The sequence below is a fragment of the Rhynchophorus ferrugineus genome, unplaced genomic scaffold (genome assembly GCF_030347505.1).
Source record: "Rhynchophorus ferrugineus isolate W39M unplaced genomic scaffold, kcgeb_rfMv2 rfM2, whole genome shotgun sequence".
Lineage (NCBI taxonomy): Eukaryota > Metazoa > Arthropoda > Insecta > Coleoptera > Curculionidae > Rhynchophorus > Rhynchophorus ferrugineus.
This window is the reverse complement of record NW_027472581.1, coordinates 91,844,655-91,864,434: the sequence shown is the minus strand read 5'-3', so window position 1 is coordinate 91,864,434 and position 19,780 is coordinate 91,844,655. Positions and strand designations below refer to the sequence as shown.

Sequence of the window (19,780 nt, the reverse complement as noted above, 5' to 3'; positions counted from 1 at the left end):
ACAAATTTTATATAAATTCGATTATCCCTTTTCCCTATAAACAATAACTGAACTAAACAAATTTGTAAAAGACCAGCGTTTGCTAACTTTCTCTATTACATTTATTTATTCATTTTTGTGATAACTGTTTGCTGAATCAGCTTCATGCATTTTTAAAAACACGGAGGGTTCGCTTTCGAACGATATTTGCCTTGTAAACATGAGTGTGTATATACTCGAGTGTTTCATATATTGGACAATACGTTTTACTATATCATAACCTATATAGTTGTGAGTATCAGGATGTGCCAGGCATTGTTTTATATTTCGATCTATTATTAGACATTTTTTTACCATTTCTATAAGAAAAAATATCCTTGAGATAACTGCTATTTAAAAAAAGTTAGATAAGAAATTTCGGATGAAAATGCACGAGGATACTATAGCAATAGCTTTGGTCTAATGATTCTGGAAGTGTAAGTCTGTTTTTAAAGGTAAATTCCAAAAGGAATGATACTAAATCATTAAATATATTTCACGTATAAAGACAATTACTTTCTTGCCTTTTAAAGCCTATTTTTATATTTTGTCCCCTTTTTACTAGCTAGGGTTTATATGACCAGACCGGACCTACTACTTAATATGGGATTCAAACCTAGTTATAGTTTTATATTCTTGCTCTGTAGATAATCACATTTATAATCAATTATAAACATAAATTTACAACCAGGTCCTAGAAGATATTTTAATATTAAAATTATTAATACTTAAAAATAATCACAATTAAAACCAATAATATAAAAATATACTAAGCTTTATTTATTATTATACTATATAAGATTACCTAAAGTCCCATGGTACAAAATAATGAAAGAAAAAACAAGCTAATATAGTATAATTTAAGTTATACGGAGAGAATAGTGACATTCTTAAACTTTGCAACAAGATCTTTATAGTTTCATTTAACACTTTACGTTCTAAATTAACTGCTTAGACGATGGTAAATATAGGATATTTCAGTTTTCACAAAATACTGAGTAAAACTTAAGGATATTATCCATTAAATAGAACTTACATGAGATATACGGTATAATAAAAATGTTATTACTTAATATTATTAATATTAAAGTAATTTTTATTTATCTCAGGACCTAAAGCTATTTTAGTATATTTACTCACTATAATTTCATTTTATTAAAAAACATTAATTGGCGCTTTTTGAATCCAGTCACTTAATATACAGGTTGAAATTCTTTGATCATCTTCTACTAAACAAAAATTCGACCAACGTTTGACATCTTCATGAATAAATTTCTGACACCTGTGAAATAGCCTAATTCTTTGATACACCAAAACATTTCTTCCAATCCAATTTCTCCATATTCTTTAAACATAATCATTGTAAACTTCAACTAGATTTCTATACACTTTCTCTATAATTCAAATACTAAATACTAGGACCTAATTATGCAAACAGTTTTTACAAAGAAACATGGTCTTCAATATGACGCTACAAACTTCTTCGTCCGTCTAATCTTGACTGAAAACACAAAATTCAATGACAGAGATATTAAGGCTTCGAGTATTTCTCTTTCGCTTTACTGAGCCTTACGGCTTAAAAATGTATGAAGAGAAACACAAAGTATCTCAAAGATATCCAGTTGGATCAAAAAAAGGAGTTCTAAGACTTGGAGTCGATAGAAGAAGAAATGAAGAATCCATGCATAGTTGAGAAACAAACCCAGAGATGCATATTGCAATTATTTGGATATATCTATAGACTGAAAGGTGAATGAATTCCTCATAAGTTTCGTAAGGAAATCAACTTTTAGAGTACAATGTGAACGGCGGAAAAAATACAATGTTTAAGATAAAAAAAAAACGATTAATATAGGAATGATTGGATGAAATTTGGTGAACAACATTCGTGCCCTGCGCCTTGTGCAACAACCAAAATCGGCTATAGGTTGATCATGGTGACTATAAACAGAGTAAGAGTACCATCTATTTATTAAACTAAAAACATTGAATCATATGTTATATATCCTAAATAAAAGAATATTAGTCACTATTCTTACTTGAAAGAAACTAAAAATATCTAAAACACTGAATATTTTTATATCACCGAATTATTTTCTATTAATATCTATCTGGAACCCAATATCATAGCCCATTTTATATTTTAATAACATTCAGTCTCTAAGTTCTCCATCAAGAATATGAAAGTAATTAAAACTTTAATAGTAATAGTATCTTGTTATTGAAAAAAAAATCAATTCAATTTAATTCCTTGTTGGACTATAAAACAACGGATAAAGATAATTAAGTTTTTGTAATATCCCTGGAATATGGAATATTTAGCGCCAAGAGATATTAAGGCAGAAATAATATCTATTTTTGCAGTTTTTAGTACGTATTTGTTAATATTTGCAGATATAGAGATGTTTATTCTTTATTACATCTAAAAATGAATTTTTGAGCATAATTAATCTAGCGAAATTAAAAAAACACCTTTATAATCCAACATATAACTTCACTATTATAGAAAATATTATGAAAAGAATAATTATAAAATTCAAATAAAACGATATTTCACATATTAAAACTCCATTTTTACATTTAGTTTAGTTTTATTATATAATATATAAGTTTAAATAACAATTTTTTGCCAAACTTTAAAAGTTACTAATAAACAAAAGAACCAACGAAGTATCATTAAAAATAATTCTCTTTGATTAAAAAAATAAGCTAATAATGTTTATTAATGTAAAAACAAATGATTTGCTGAAGCTGAAATATATTGAAGGTTAGAACTTATAACGAAAACTGTTATTAATAAAATTAAAAAGCAATACTACAATTGTCTTATTACCACGTTATAATTGTTACTATTACCTTTTCCATTTTCACCTATTATTATCAACTATCAATTTGTTAATGTTTTAGCCGAGTCGACCAATGAACTGTAAATTTTGTACAGTTTGTTTATAAACTATTCAGTAATTCTTTAATATACTTAATTTTCCAGTAATGAAATTTGCATTTAGACTTGGTAGTACACTTTATTTGGTAAACAGCTTCAACAGTATTTATATAGATCGTTGAAAATACTAATGCATATCGCAACTCAACACCAATGATGCATCAAGTTAACTTGTTGAAAATTCCGTCTGGCTTATAGAAATGAAAGAAAAGGAACAAATTGTTAATAGTAAGGTATAGGAACAGAAAATATTATTACGAATAATAATTATTGGAGTATTTTAAAGATTGATATATAATATATTGTAATTTTAAAATCATTGGGATACCAAAATTTGATAAATTCATTGTTGTGGTTTAAATTGAAACCAAAAATACCATCTGCGTTTTTAGTACTCTAATAGCCAATATTCTAGTACTCTGAAGCCTTACTAGAAAGAGCATATCAGAAGCAGCAGAGATGTGGAAAATCGGTAAAAGCACCACAGGGTGTCTATTTATATTAGGTGTTACCATGAATAGAAATTGTTGATTCAAGCAGAGTAAAATTTAAAATGTTACTTACACTAACTAATTAAAATTACATCACACAGTCTCCAATATCTATTCAAGAGACAATTTTTATCACTGTTCATTTAATAGAATCTTTTACGGGCCTTTATTTAAGGCCTGTCTGTTAAAGACAACATATAACAAAGAACGATGGCCTCCGTTTTAATAGAATGAGGGCTATCTGAAGAATATCGATGATATAAAAGTGAATATTTTTTCAGAAATAGTGAGTAAAATTATTAATAGATTGTTTAGGATACAAAAACTTAAAAATTTGTTGTAATTATATAGTAATAGTTGATTGCTGCACAATTGTAACATAATAAAATATATAAAAATATTAAAACATTGGTTCAAGCAAAATAGTCCGGGAAGTTAGAGCATAATCAACAATTTTTGGGTAATTTCCTTAACCATAGATAGTTTAATAAGATATTAGGAAAAAATTGGCATGCTCTCCAATTTCTATTCAATAGACAATTATTATCACTGTTCATTTAATAGAATCTTTTACGGGCCTTTATTTAAGGCCTGTCTGTTAAAGACAACATATAACAAAGAACGATGGCCTCCGTTTTAATAGAATGAGGGCTATCTGAAGAATACCGATGATATAAAAGTGAATATTTTTTCAGAAATAGTGAGTAAAATTATTAATAGATTGTTTAGGATACAAAAACTTAAAAATTTGTTGTAATTATATAGCAATAGTTGATCACTACACAATAGTAACATCATAAAATATATAAAAATACAAAAAATTTAGTTCAAGCAAAATAGTCCGGGAAGTTAGAGCATAATCAACAATTTTTAGGTAATTTCCTTAACCATAGATAGTTTAATAAGATATTAGGAAAAAATTGGCATGCTCTCCAATTTTTATTCAACAGAAAATTATTATCACTGTTCATTTAATAGAATCTTTTACGGGCCTTTATTTAAGGCCTGTCTGTTAAAGACAACATATAACAAAGAACGATGGCCTCCGTTTTAATAGAATGAGGGCTATCTGAAGAATATCGATGATATAAAAGTTAATATTTTTTCAGCAATAGTGAGTAAAGTTATTAATAGATTGTTTAGGATACAAAAACTTAAAAATTGGTTGTAATTATATAGTAATAGCTGATTGCTACACAATTGTAACATAATAAAATATATAAAAATATAAAAAAATTGGTTTAAGCAAAATAGTCCGGGAAGTTAGAGAATAATCAACAGTTTTTGGGTAATTTCCTTAACCATACATAGTTTAATAAGATATTAAGCAAAAATTGGCATGCTCGACATCCGATTAAGCGAGACGTGAGACTAAAATAGTAAAATTCTTAATTTCAAATTTAAATCTGATAATAATTGCCACGAGAAGAATTGTGGAAACGTGATCGGATTTTATATGACATGCGAATTTTACGGAGAATAATGAATGAGGCTGTTACAGCAGTCATTTTTAGTCAGGGCTAAATGTGTTTAAACGATTTGTTCTTTTTTTTAAGTGTATAAATAAGATTTGGCCTATTTTTATAATCAGTAAGAAACGTTTGTTTTTATAGCGTATATAAAAAGTACCAGCACAAACATTAATACACCAATAACAATTAATTATTCCATATAACAGTAACGTTGAGAATCTCTTAATGGATAAATCTTGATGCAAAACTTTGCTGGAAGCAACATAAAACAAAAGGAAAACTAGAGTTCAAATATAGGATAATGTAATGGTTAATAGAAATAAAATAACAATTATCAGTGTATAATAAATTGCTATTATACAAGTAATTATTGAAATCTATGTGGACATGCGCAATCAAATTATGAGGACGTTCCACGAAAAATACTATAAGTACATTTCAAACTTTCCAGAACACAGCCCAGAGCACTGTAGGTGCACCCAGATACTTCAAGACTCATTATTTACACCAGGACCTTCAGATACCAAGTATCACCAAGAAAATCAAAAGAATCATAAGGAAAACTCTTGGATATTACCAGAACATGACACGTACAGAAAAGAGTCAAACCACTTTATCTTGTGTAGTGTAGTTTTGTGAGGAAATATAAACATTATTACATCAAAGACTAAGAGCCAATGGGTCTTCCTAGATATAAACACAAATTTAATTTATTATAAAGACAAATTAGATTAGAAATAATGTAATAAACAAATAATAAATAAATGTATTCACCTCTATATTCTGCATTGTAATTGTAGTATGTGTCTAGTTTGTTTAAATTATTAAAATCAACCAGACTGTCGAAAATTTATCCCAATTTTCAAAAAAGAAACCAATTAATATATAATAGCATCTCATTCCAGCTCACCAATTTAGATATATAAATAAAAACTGAAAAAAATTTAAAAGTATGCATTTCTAGATCTCACCAAGTCTCTCACCAAACCAATGAGATTTCCAGATTCTCATATCTTAAATATCAGATCTGATTATGTTTGCGCTTGTGCAGATATTATACTTTACTTACCACAAGTAACAAAAATTTTAAATAGATCAAGAATTGGCGAATAAAATTAAAGACTACATATATGAATTTCTCTTCCAAAAGATAGATTCACTGCCAGTAAAGTACTTGGATATGACACAGTAATACAAGCTCAAGTGGAAGGAGAAAGGAATATTGTACGATTCTCAAAAAAGGTGGTGATTTAAAAAGGTATTATTAGATATGCAGTTAAAGAACAATATTAATTAGAATACTAAGATTCTTATAATATTTCTTTAAAGATCATTAAAAATTTAATGCATTCAATGTTTAAAATAATATTTCACAAACATGAGGATTAGAAATAAATATTTTACGTTCAATAAAAGAAAATGTCGCCAGTTTAGTAACGTAATTTTTTCTGAATTATAATATGCCAATATCTACATAGAATGCTTCAATGGATAGCTAGCCTAATTCGCTAGATATTGGTTCTTGCTAAAGTGGCAGTAGACTATTACTATACTTGAAAAGATCCTCAAAAAATTTCAAGTAATGTTTCCATTTCGGTATCTTCAATTTATTAAAAATGTTGACTTATAAGCTTGTCATTAACAAGTATTGTCAAAAAAGATGAATCACATTTGAAGAAGAACAATATAACAACGTACACTTAATATTTCCTCTAGTTATTGAAGGGTTTTCGCGTCGAAATATGAGTAAGCTCCACCGTAGCATTACGCATAAACTACGAGTTTTTTTAAATTCGCCTAAGTATTACGTCGTTGTCGTAGTTTCTTTATACAATATAAACACGTAGACGGCTTTTATTTTACCGTTCGTTTTTCGATATACGTAAAAATATCCTTCTGTGGAAAATCCACCTGCTTGTAATATGTCTCTCACGTAATAGCTAGGCTTTCGTGCTTTCTTTTACTTCTGCTTTGATTTTTGTTATGTATCAGTGATCATCGTATCCTTTACGCAAATAAAAGTCATATGGGTAAGGCTTTATGGGTAAGATAATATATTACTTACTTGTCATTTTTAAATGGTAAGTCGATACATAACTAGGTCTTCGATAAGTTCGAAGAGCGTCATCAATTTCTCAACAATAGGAAATATAAATTTAATTTTAATATACAACTAAACTCTATAAATAATGGGAACCATTAACAATGAAATTATGAAAAATCACTGTTGGCAAAATTTGGATTAACCATCAAGATACTGATTAAAAACAAGCGCTTAAAGATTGTTTTAAGCCTAATTATAGAGACATATTTTTTTATATAAAATTATGTTATTTTGAATCACTTTCATCCAAAAAAATGAAATAAAAAAGACTTTTATTTAAACAAAAATGATGAACAGTCACTATTGATAGATGTTTCTGAATATAAACAAGATGTTATATGCCTTATAGTACATACAAAATTTATTCATATAATTATTTTATTCTTTAAAAATTATTAAAAGGGTCTTAGTTGACAAAAAAAATGGTTCAGCTAGATAACGCTAGTAAATCAGTAAATTAAATGAATTGGTTTCAGACTATTTGCTAGATTTAACTCACTTTGACTGTTAACTCTTCTCTCACCACAAATAATGATTTTTTGGAAAACAATTTTCATGGAACGTAATCGCTAACGCAGAGGGGTTTGCAAACCTTTCGGAAAATCATTAAAGTGATTGGAATAAATAGGAGGATTATATAAATAAATAGATGTATTGATGTTGAAGAAAATTATAGTGAAAAATTACGCTATTCTTATAACTACACACTCTTTTTTATATTGAACAACCCAGTTCATACCAAAATAGTTCCAAAAATATTTTTTAAACATTTTCTCAAAATAAATGGCATGTTATTATAATGTCTGGATAAACAAATATATACATTTCCAGTTGGTTTAGATTTTTGTTGATAAAACCATTGATACAAGCTCTAAAGTTTTTTAGTTTACAATAAAATTTAAAAATGCGTAAACAATTAATTTCGGAATATACAGAAATTTATTAAATAATTGAATAGATTTCCTGATGAAAAAGTTCATTATATTGTAATAAAATATAGTTTGTGTTATTACGTTATATTGTGTTTGAAATTTGAATAGAAATATATAAGTCTTCCTGAAAATGCGTCTTTTGGAGTTACATCTCTGAAAAATCTCTGAAATTCCCTTAATAGCAAATTATTAGAAGCTTAAGCTACGAAAGTAGAAAAGAATCAATTTTTATAATGGTGGCCTAAAAGAGAAAAATCTAAACATGCTTAACTTTTTATAACCCCAGGACATCTCTAAAAGATACCAAAGAAAAACTCGAGAAAGCTTTACAGAGGACTTAAAATTTAAGCAACTATATTATTTTAACTTATAGTTGAATTATATTCCTAACAATATCCTCTATCGAAAAAAAAAATTATTTTTAATTTCTCAAGAAAGGACCACTCTTCAGTCAAAATTTCCAGAACCTATTTTTACCCTCAAATATTTCAAGCACGAAAAAAGGACATCCTCTAAAGTAAAGCCGTTTTTTTAATAAACGTACAACTTTATCGAATTTTATCTTACGGAAAAATATTTTTCGGTCTGTATTTTTTTATGTCGTGTTCTTAAATCCATTTGATACATTACGTATATGACAATATTTCTAAGTATTTCCATAATATGTCTAATGTGAAATTGTAGAGGACTAAATCGAAGTATAGCGAGGAATTATTTATTTTTACTCTCTGTATTTTGTCGTGATTTGACGAAATATTAAATGTTTTAACAAAGTAACTTTTTTGAAAAACCATTTAACACTTATCACAATGAATCATATAAACTTGAAGTATATAATTCTTCAAAATAACGTTGCTGTTTGAAGTTATATCTATTTTGGAATGTAGTTTTATAATATGTTATATAATATATAGTTAAGACTCAAAAAAAGACTTTTAACTGGGATTTATGGTTATTTATTCAAAGAAAAAAATATTAAAATTTCCTAATATAATTGACAGTTCAGATCAGTCTTAGTAAGAATATTATAAAATGCTGTACATCTGTAAGAGTACAAAAAAAAGAAGATATAGTTCGTGTTCATCAAACGTTATGAAAATCAAGTAAACACTGGTGGGTTAATATATATTTTGAATATATACACAAATACATAAGTAAATTAATGGACATTTGAATGAAATCAAGTATATTGATTTATAAACCGTGAAATTTTTTATATATGATGAAACTACAGAAAAACATTCATAAAAAGATTATTTCATTATTAATAATGTAGTTATTTTTATGCTGTTATCTATACTATATAATTACTATATTGAAACATTACATAAATAGAAAAGAATATGTTACAAATACAAATAAAATATCCAACATAATGCAATAAGGGTATTATTATATAACGAGATACCTTAGAAAAAAAAATGCTTCTAAAATAATTAATAAATCTAGCAAATGTATAGTAAAATATTTCAACGTAAGATAAGCTTGAAAGTATTCAGATGGGAGATAAATAATTTCAATTATAATTATTAGATGTCACTTTTAAGAGCCTAGTTCAGTACTTATTATCTGATAGGTACATTTAATAAATTATTAAGGATACATTAGAAATTTTATGAGGGGTATAAGCAATAAAACAAAAAAAAATGACAGTAAGATAGGTGAGTTTTTAGATAAAATAATCAGTCTAAATAGAAAAATACACGAAAGTTAAAAAAAGAAGTAGTTAACCAATTTTGTTTGATGCAAGTTGTTGAAACTAAAGCAGAGATAACGGAAATATGTATCTTTATTACGGAAAGTACTATCATGGAACTAGACTTAACTGTGTATATTTAAGGCTCTTTTAAATATACACTGCCAACTCTGGATTTTTGAAGATTATTTTCCACTTGTGTTACATTTGCCATTCATTTGTTATTGTCGGTGTATTATGGTAATAATAATGATGGGAATAAATGAACAAGTTGTCTATCTTTTTTCAACTGTTATTTTTAACAACTATTACAACAATTATATGTTCATTATTTTTAAAAATTCAGAAAGAGATAAAATTTGGCGAATTTTATAACTTGTCTATGCTTTTTACTTTGATACGAAAGAATTATGTATACCAAATTTCAAATAACTCGATTCAGTAGCACTTAAGATATCCTATCAATCGTCTCGAAAATGATACCTTCGAGAAAAGTCCATTTAGAGTTTTCCGAAAATAACTTGGATTTTGAAAAATGTTCTGAAGACTTTATTTTAAAAGGATTAAGCTCGAATACCCTCTCAATATAATACCAATTAAGATTTACTCGACAAATATTGAATATATTATTATACTCCATCAATTCAAACACCAAGAACTAACTAGGCTATATTAATTTGACAATAGACCACTAACAGCACTGGTATAAAAGAACAAGATTTGCTCTTATAATACTTACGATAAAATAACAATGCAGTTAAACAATATTATCATTTAAACCCCTATTATTTTGAATAAAATAATTTTGTGTACTATAGCACGAAACAGTATGTATTTTGTATGCTGTATGTTGTGTTTTGATAGTCCGCATTGCGTTTGAAATTATATTTTACGGTTAACTCTTCAGCACTAGACGTAAACTGTACATATGTTAAACCGCAGCTGAAACTGTTTACAACAACAACAACATTACGACCAGTATATCATCACATATAATATCACAACAGCAGTAGGAATGTATGCAATCCTATATCTAATTTTTACATCTTTAATTTTCTAGAATTAGAAATTCTATTATATGGGTATATATAGATTGAATACAGTCTTAAATTTCAAATAATTTTCTAATAACTATAGTTATATTTTCAAGCCCTTCACACATTTTTTTCTGTTCATAAAAACTTTAAGAACTTGATTAAATTAATAAAATATTCACGAGGTATCATGTATATAGAAACAGTTTGAATAAAAGGTTAACAATTTATAACTAAATAACAATTGATAAGTTAAGGTCTCGGTTAAAACTATCTTCGTTTAAAATATTTTGAAAATTAAATTATTTAATAACTTTTATACATATTTATTATACTCCATTTTCTGTACCTAGAAATTACAATAAAATTTAGATGCTATTGAAATATTTAGCATTAATCCTACTTATTTCATTGGATATTAAAATTACTTGGAATTGATTGAAGACAACTGATCAAATATATTATACTTTATATTGTTCAATTGATATGGTGACTTATAAGAAACACATTATAAAAAAATCATATTCCATACAAAAAAGAATTCAAATCATAATTTAATAGAGCATGATGGCTCAGTTCTACATAAAACTTCTGAACTGATAGACGTAACGGTTTTAATATATAATTCTGTAACAGATTTTATATACTAAAGCTTGTTACTATATTCGTTCTAGAGCTAATGATTATTTTCAATACTTTAAAATATGCTAAGCTTTATTAATTTTGCGGAATTAGTAATTCATAATTTATATTATAATAATAAAATCAAAGATATGATATGTAATATATATTAAAATGGAGTAAAGATATATATTAAAAATGGTATAAAGTGAATGCAACTGATCAAACTATAATACATTCAATTTATATTTGATATATAAAGACATACGATAAGAGGTCGTTTTATTAAATAAGACAAACTTGTAAGAAAAATTTGTAAGAGTTGGTTCAACAATCGTAAGAAAAATACTTCCCGGAAAGAACTCAAAGAGCAGTGAGTATAATTGATTTTTGATTAAAAAATATCTTACCCTGCTTTCGATTTTAATGCTTACGCAATCCGTTTAAGCCTTTTTAAATAACCTTGCTCCAAGGGTTTCTTAAAAAGGAAGACGATTTTTTATATATAATATGTATTTATAGAAAACAGAAAAAATATTCAAAAAGTTATTTTTAGGTTGAATTTTTGCTTACAAACATACAATCTTATAACAAATAACCTTCTAACATATCTAATATAAATTCTAAATAAGAGTAACCCGATCTTAAAACAATACCTGGTAAAATCTGCATGTCATTATAACTATTATTTTACAACAGTAAATTTAGTAAAATTGTGTTAACTAAATATTAATATTTGTTAAGAAAAAATATTGCTGAACTAGAAAACCATTATGGAGGTTATACACTAAGGAAATGGTTATACCAAAGCTTAAACATGTCCAAACAAACATCGTTGAAGCCAATCAATAAAAATCAAAAAATATTTCGAAAATTTCTTTTTTTCGGTGTCTAATAATGATGCATACATAATAGCTACACTATTATATATATAAATTAGAAGAACAGTCAACTGAATGGATGACTCTTTGCTGACATAGTTCATATCGTGAGATAATACTACTACATCACTCATGAAAATAACTATGCTCATAAATATAAAATATTCTAAATAAAACAACTAACTTCGTAAATTAAAAGACTTAATTATTTCAACAATACTAATCATAATTTGTAGTCATCAAATGTACTGAAAAAAAAACTGAATATGTGCCAAATATCCTTTTTTATTTAGAATTATCGAAAAATTCTTAGTAGAAAACTGTTAGCGTTAGCAAACTTTTTATACACATTTTGTTCGTTAATTAAAAAAAGGAAATATGAATAAAAATTTAACGCTTATAACCCATTATATATTTCAGTTAAATACCAAATAAACCTCAATATCACCACGTTAGAAGCAAAAATGTCGAATAAAGCAGGTACTTGTTGCTGTATATAAAAGTAACGTAAAGAGCTCTAAAGAAATTCAATTCGTTTTTCAAATTTAATAGATGTATATACCATAAAGAGGAGAATATTTAGATATTGCTTGAGTAATTTTATTTAAATGCAGCAGCACAGTACGTAATAATGATAATGTTATATATACAAAATACCAGAAAATGTTATTAACAAATATTGTGGGAGCAATCAAATGTATTTCAATATAATTGTGAATATCATTATATTTTTCTCTGAAGACTAGTAATGAGCTAATGAATTATAAATATAAATTGCCTTCGAAAATTATTATCTAGCGTAATGGTTTTAATTCATAATTCTTTAACAGTTAATATAAGCGAAAAATTTTTTAATTTATTCATCCTAGATATCTATAAAATTGAGCTTTATAAATTTTTCAGTATTTTGTTTTAATAATTTACATAATCTATTTTAATAATAAAATCCAAAATGTGTTACAATAACTTTTATTTAAACAGGACACTAAATTAAATAGAATACGTTTATAGGAGAATAAGTTATAAATTATATTTAAAAGTTAACTAGGATTATTTTAAAACAATATGAAAATTAAATTATTTAAGAACTTTTATACATTTTTATTATACTCCATTTTCTGTACCTAGAAATTACAATAATATTTAGACGCTATTGAAATATTTAGCATTAATTTTACTTATTTTATTGTATATTAAAATTACTTGGAATAGATTGAGGACAACTGATCAAACATATTGTACTTTATATTGTTCAGTTGATGTGGTGGTATAAAAGAAACACATTATAAAAAAATTCAATGTTTAAAACAAACAAAAATTCGACGCATAATTTAGTAAAGTATGATAAACGATTTCTATATAAAACATCTCAACTGATAGACGTAACTGTTTTAAAATATATTTCTATAACAGATTTTTTATACGAAAGTTTTTTACTTTATTCGTACTAGAAAATTCATGTTTATTTTCAATACCTTAAAATCCGCTAAGCTTTACTTATTTTGCAAAGTTTTTAATTAATAATTTATACAACCAAGTAAATTTTTATAATAGAACCAAATATCTGGTAATATTACTTTTATTTAAATAGGAAATACCGTTAATTATAAATTATTCTTATGTCAACTCGGAATCTTCAGTTCAAAAAATTAAAAATTTGAAAATTAAATTATTTAAATATATCTATATAATTTATTATACTCTAAAATAATGATAATGAAATATCTAGCATTAAATTTACTTATTTCATTGTATGTTAAAATTGGTGTAGATTTAAGACAACTTATCAAACTATTATACATTGTACAATTTATATGGTGATGTAGTAAAGACTTGAAAAATATCTCAAAGTTTCATACAAAAAAATCCGACGCACAATTTAATAGAGTATGATACACGAGTTCTACAAAAAACATCGTAACTTACCGATGTTGTGCTATGGGCTCGCTGAAGCTTGCCGTACACCTGTTGGCACTGGGGGATCGTAATGCAGTGGAGAAGAGCACAGTACAGAGCGTGAACAGCGTCGTCTACGACTTTATAACTGCGAGCGTCGGGACGCGGAGGACCGCCTCTTACCCAATCGGAATGGAGGATTTGATTTTAGGCTTAATAATAGGTTATTGTAACACCTTGGTGCACCTACGTATCATTTCCAACGCATTACTTTAAACTATTACTTTTACCGCATATAGCTTAATTAAATAAAGCAAGTGTTTTGGTAGCAGCTAATTTTTAATAATAATATCGTAACAATTAAGTTCATTTCACTATATTTTTGAAGATCCAAAAAAATTGTTATGATTCCTAATTCGACAAAGTTTATTTGTTTAAAATACATGCCAAAAATGACAGAAGAAGAAATAAATGCGCTTAATTTATTGACAGAACGATATTTTTGGATATATATTTCTACACCACAATTTGTAAACTTGTACATTGGACGCCAATTCTTCTATATATCTACACAAACCATAAACTGCTATCAAATGTCTGTTAATATTGTTGAAAGGTCCACAAAACTAGTAGTGTTTTGTTAATACCTATATTTTTTTTATGAAAATTTTGTATCAAGTTTGTTCATATATAATAATATGGTAGATATACAATATCAGATATTGTATATCCAACATAACTACTTGCAAATAATATAAACAAATTAATCAAATCAAATAAAATAAGTAAGGATACGTAAACCAAGTTTCTATATTTTTGAAAAGGCAATAAATCTCTTAAAATTGTTATCGTTCATAATTCGACAGGATAAGATTCGAAATTCCATATTCGAAAATTCGATAAGTTAAGCAAGGTTTGCTTGTCAACCCAAGAATGTCACAAAAACATAAATTACTCTAGTTTCACTAACAGGACAATATTTCTATACCACAATTTGTAAACAAACCGGAAACTTGTATCAAATATCCGTTAATCTTACCGTAAGCTCCACAAATTCAGTCATAATTTTTTCTAGTTACCACTTTAATGAAATGAAATATTATTTATTTAATTGACATAAGTTTCTTCAAATATAGTATACTTTGAATAATTTAATGCAATTTTAGAAATGTTATTCAGTTTCCCTTATATCAAATAGGATTTATATATACATGAGATATACAAACAAATTTTAATTATATAATGCCCTAAAAATAATATAATGCATAAACCAATATGTCACAAAAACTGGAATAAATATCTCGGAATATATCTCGATGGTAGGCTAAACTCGAAACATCATGTTGGATAAAAATCAGAGTAGATTGGACTCAAAATCAAGCAACTGTAGTGATTAGTTGGAAGATACTCTCAACCTAAACTCTCTTGAACAAAAATCAAAGAGACTGGTTTACCAGCCTAGGGGATACAAATATGGGATTGCACTAAGACAGCTGCTGGACAACACGCAGGAAATCAGAAGATTAAAGCTAATCAAACCACACGAACTTCTTTAGTGTGTTACTGTATTCCTAAGTTAAGCTTAATTTATTTTAATTTGGGAAACACATACTGATGTATTAATCTCGTAGTTGCCTTGCTTGAATAATAATGCAAGTACAGCAGAACAGTAGTAATAAATTTATTTGTAAATTAAAATTGTACTAAGCATATCTAATGTAAGATAAGCAGAAAAAACTAGACAATGCCTAAAGCAAATATCAATTTACCCATTCGCTTAACCATGTCGGAATTTGAGAGAATAAGTAATTTTGTATAATGTTAAATAAAATTTAGCCGACTTGATGGCGCAGTGGTAAAGGTGACAGGACGACCCGCCTACAATTGCGATAGTCGCGGGTTCAAATCTTGTTGGGGCATGGCCGTAAATTTATGTTTATGATTGTTTAATATTTGTGATTGTCCTAGGCAAGAGTGTAAAATCCGACAAGGAAAATGATCAGAGCCATGTCACTAACCAGGCTGGGTAAGACCGGATGTCCTCTGGGATGATTTCTAAGTTGGTCATTCGCCAGTCGGTAGGCTTAATGCCGAGGACCGCGGTTCGGAGCCCACGTTAAACTGTAGGTCCAGTCCAGATAGATCCATCCCTAGTTGCTAAAAGGAAACTTATATAAAAAAAATATATAAAAAAATAATAAAATAAAATTTAAAAGTCACAATTTGTTAATTTTATTTTTTGTCAATTTTTTAAATTGATGAAAATATATACTTAAATATATTTTAACTTATGTTAACATTTCTTTTGCGCTTGGCAAGAGACTAGTCTATTATTGGTATAAGTTCAAATCTCTTCACATGTTAGACTTGGCGTGTATCGTTTGGATTGTTCAATGGATTGAAATTTGGTGATTACAATCAAAAGATATTTATTGTAACTTATGTCAATGGGCGAACAGCCTCTATTGATTTTTTATTGTTTTTTCTTATTTTGGTTTAATCAGTAGATTGGATTGGACAGTAAGACAAGAATTACCAAAAGAGAATTACCAGAAAAGTCGAAATGTTGCTGTTATTTTTTTATAAATATCAAAAATTGTGTTTGAAAGTATGTTTCTTTATTAAAACACACCTTATTGGTTAAGGTTCAATTACTTTTATGAGAAACAGTTAGATCAAAAGAGAAACATGCCGGCTTGGTGGCGCAGTGGTAAAGGCGACAGGATGTTCCTCCTACTCTTGCGATAGCCTCTGATTCGAATCCTGCTGGGGCATAGTTGTAAGTTTGTTTGTGATTGTTTAATATTTGTGATTGTCCTAGGCAATTGTGTAAAATCCGACAAGTAAAATGAGCCCAGTCACGCCAGTAACCAGGCTGGGTAAGACCGGATGTCTTCTCGAATGATTTCTAAAGTTGATCACCTGCCTGTCGGTAAGCTAATCCGAGAACCGTGGTTTGGAGCCTACGTTAAATTGTAGGTCCAGTCCAGGTAAACCCCTAGTTAGTAAAAGGAGACTTTAATATATATATATATATATATATATATATATATATATATATATATATATATATCTATATATATATATATATATATATATATATATATATATATATATATATATATATATATATATCTATATATATATATATATATATATATATATATATATATATATATATATATATATATATATAGATAGAGACATACCCTACTGGTCCCTATTCATTTTAAATAAAAGCTGTAACATCTAAGATATATAATAAGTAGCTATTTACGCTACGTAACGTTTTCCCATTTTTTAAGGAAAAAATGTACAAAATGTTATTAGTGTTTTCATAAAGTATCACTAAAAGACTTTATAAAAAATAACATTAAATATATTATCCATAACCCTACTAATTTGTTTTACTCTTAAAAATCACATATCCGGTCAAAATTAGACCAACTATATTTCAAACCCGTTTACGCAGTTTAAACTTCTACTAATTATAAGCAAACGATATTGATTAAAATATTTGTAAAAACGACGACGTTATCCTACAGGTAAGGACGTATTCATCAAGGGAGGCCTGCCATTAAACCGTGGCATTAGTAACGACGTCGGTTTTTAATCTTTCCCGTAAACGCAAAACAGAACTTGCCAAGCTTCGGATTATTCACCCGCTAATAGAGAACGTGATCCGGATCCAGATCAATATAAGACAGGTTAGTTTCAGCCTGCCGATAAATTCTGCCTAGTTTAAGAAAAACGACACATTTGGACAGCTGGCTTTACAGTTACTTATATAGACAAACAGTATTATTTAGTATCTTACGTAAGTCTTACCAAAATAGTTTTATCAATATACCAATAATGTTTATATTTAAAGTTTTTTTAAAGAATACTCAATCTATTCATAATTGATAAAAAATTATTTGCTTGTTAAGTGTATTAGGTAATTCCATGTATTTTCACCATATCTGTCAATGAAATTGCTAAGTATCAACGGATCAAACATGGAATATTCATGGAAGTGCACAAAATATCGTTATCATTACTATATTCATGACACATACGTGTTTCGGTCTTACGGCGTTATTTTAGATACGGTTGTCGCCTGAGGAAAGATTGAATCTGTTTTGCGACAAAACAAAAGGCTTAATCAACAAATTTTAGGATATGAGCTTTCTGCCAGAGTAAGTAAGTTCACACACAGATACAAGATGTTATTATATACTTAATAAATCTTTTTAATTTATAATGTTTGGTTACCAAGAATTTCTATTAGATGGAGTTACTTTTATTTATATATAAGAGTTTAGATACTTGTTATAAACAAAAGGGTGAGTGGATATTCAGCACTATCATTATATAAAAATAATTTTCTTTGCCAGCAAGTCTTGAAACCAGGACTTGTGGTGTTCAGTTTCACAGTTGTACCAGCCAAAGCAATAGAAATTTTATATTATATAGTTATATATTGTTGTTAGTCAATGATACCTTCATTATCAGTCTGCATAAGGACCTGAAGGTAGAAACTGTCGACAACATAAAGGAGTATGCCCAAAGACATGAATAGAGTTTCTATCTACCCATCAATGTTGAAGTTCTCCAGCTCCTAGATAATGATGACTTAATCAAAAGATTAAAGGGAGTAAAACCATTTGATCTAGTTCAGTGAATTTATTAGTAAGCCTCAGTGCCCATTAAAACCAGTGACATAGATGTTATGTCCAAAATGTTTAGTGTAGAATAAGTTTTTGTAATTTTAACATTTGATTCTCTTTAATGTTAAAAAATACCTTTCGACCTCTAATGTTGTCATAATATATTTCTAATAATGATAATGATGTTTCTAATAATTGTCTAGTCTTCTTCTATGTGTCTCCTAGACTGTTTGCTATTAAAAATATTAATAGAGATAATGTAACATTTAATTTTTAATTCTTCAATTTTATCCATACAAGTTCGAAAGGCGCCCTGGAGATCTTTCTACTCACAATATTGGTAACTATCGTAAAACACATTTTTTTGGCAATTTTTTTTTATTCAACATAATTCCCTTCAAGGCTGATACACTGATTATAGCGACCCTCCAACTTTTCGATACCATTTCTGTAGTACGATTTGTCCGTTGCCGCAAAATAGGCATCAGTTTCGGCGAGCACCTCTTCATTCGAATTATTCCATGCGCATCCCAAAATACGGACGCCATAACCTTGCCCTGCCTTGCCCACTGTTGCGTTTTCCCACGCCTTGGAGCTGGTTTATCCACTCGGATGACTATCGATTGGACTTCAGAGTGAAATGATCGAATGGAGCCATGTTTCATCCATTGTCACATATCGATGCAAAAACTCGGGTTTATTACGCTGGATCATCTTTAAACACTGCTCCGAATCATCAACTCAGCGTTGTTTTTGGTCAAAACTGGGCTCGCGCGGCACCCACTTTGCACAGAGCATTCTCATACCCAAATATTCGTGAATGATGTAATGGACACATTCAGTGGATATCTTTAGAGTGTTTGCTATTTCATTAAATTTCAACTAACGGTCATCTAAAATCATTTTGTGGATTTTTAAAATGTTTTCGTCGCTAACAACCTCTTTTTAGCGTCCACCGCGTTCACCGTCTTCGGTGCTCATTTCACCACGTCTAAACTTAGCAAACCAATCCTTGATGGTTGATTTTCCTGGAGTAGTGTCC

The 19,780-nt window shown here is 27.9% G+C and overlaps 1 protein-coding gene across 2 annotated transcripts in view; it reads right to left on the bottom strand.

Moving 5' to 3' along the window:
- The window catches only part of Dh31 (diuretic hormone class 2), a 161,859-nt gene extending 147,617 nt beyond the window's left edge, over positions 1–14,242 (bottom strand). For both annotated transcript variants that reach the window (XM_076396968.1, XM_076396967.1), the window contains exon 1: positions 14,120–14,242. The gene's annotated coding sequence lies outside the window, so the exon portion shown is untranslated. The remainder of the gene's footprint in view (positions 1–14,119) is intronic.
- Positions 14,243–19,780: the final 5,538 nt, after the last annotated feature.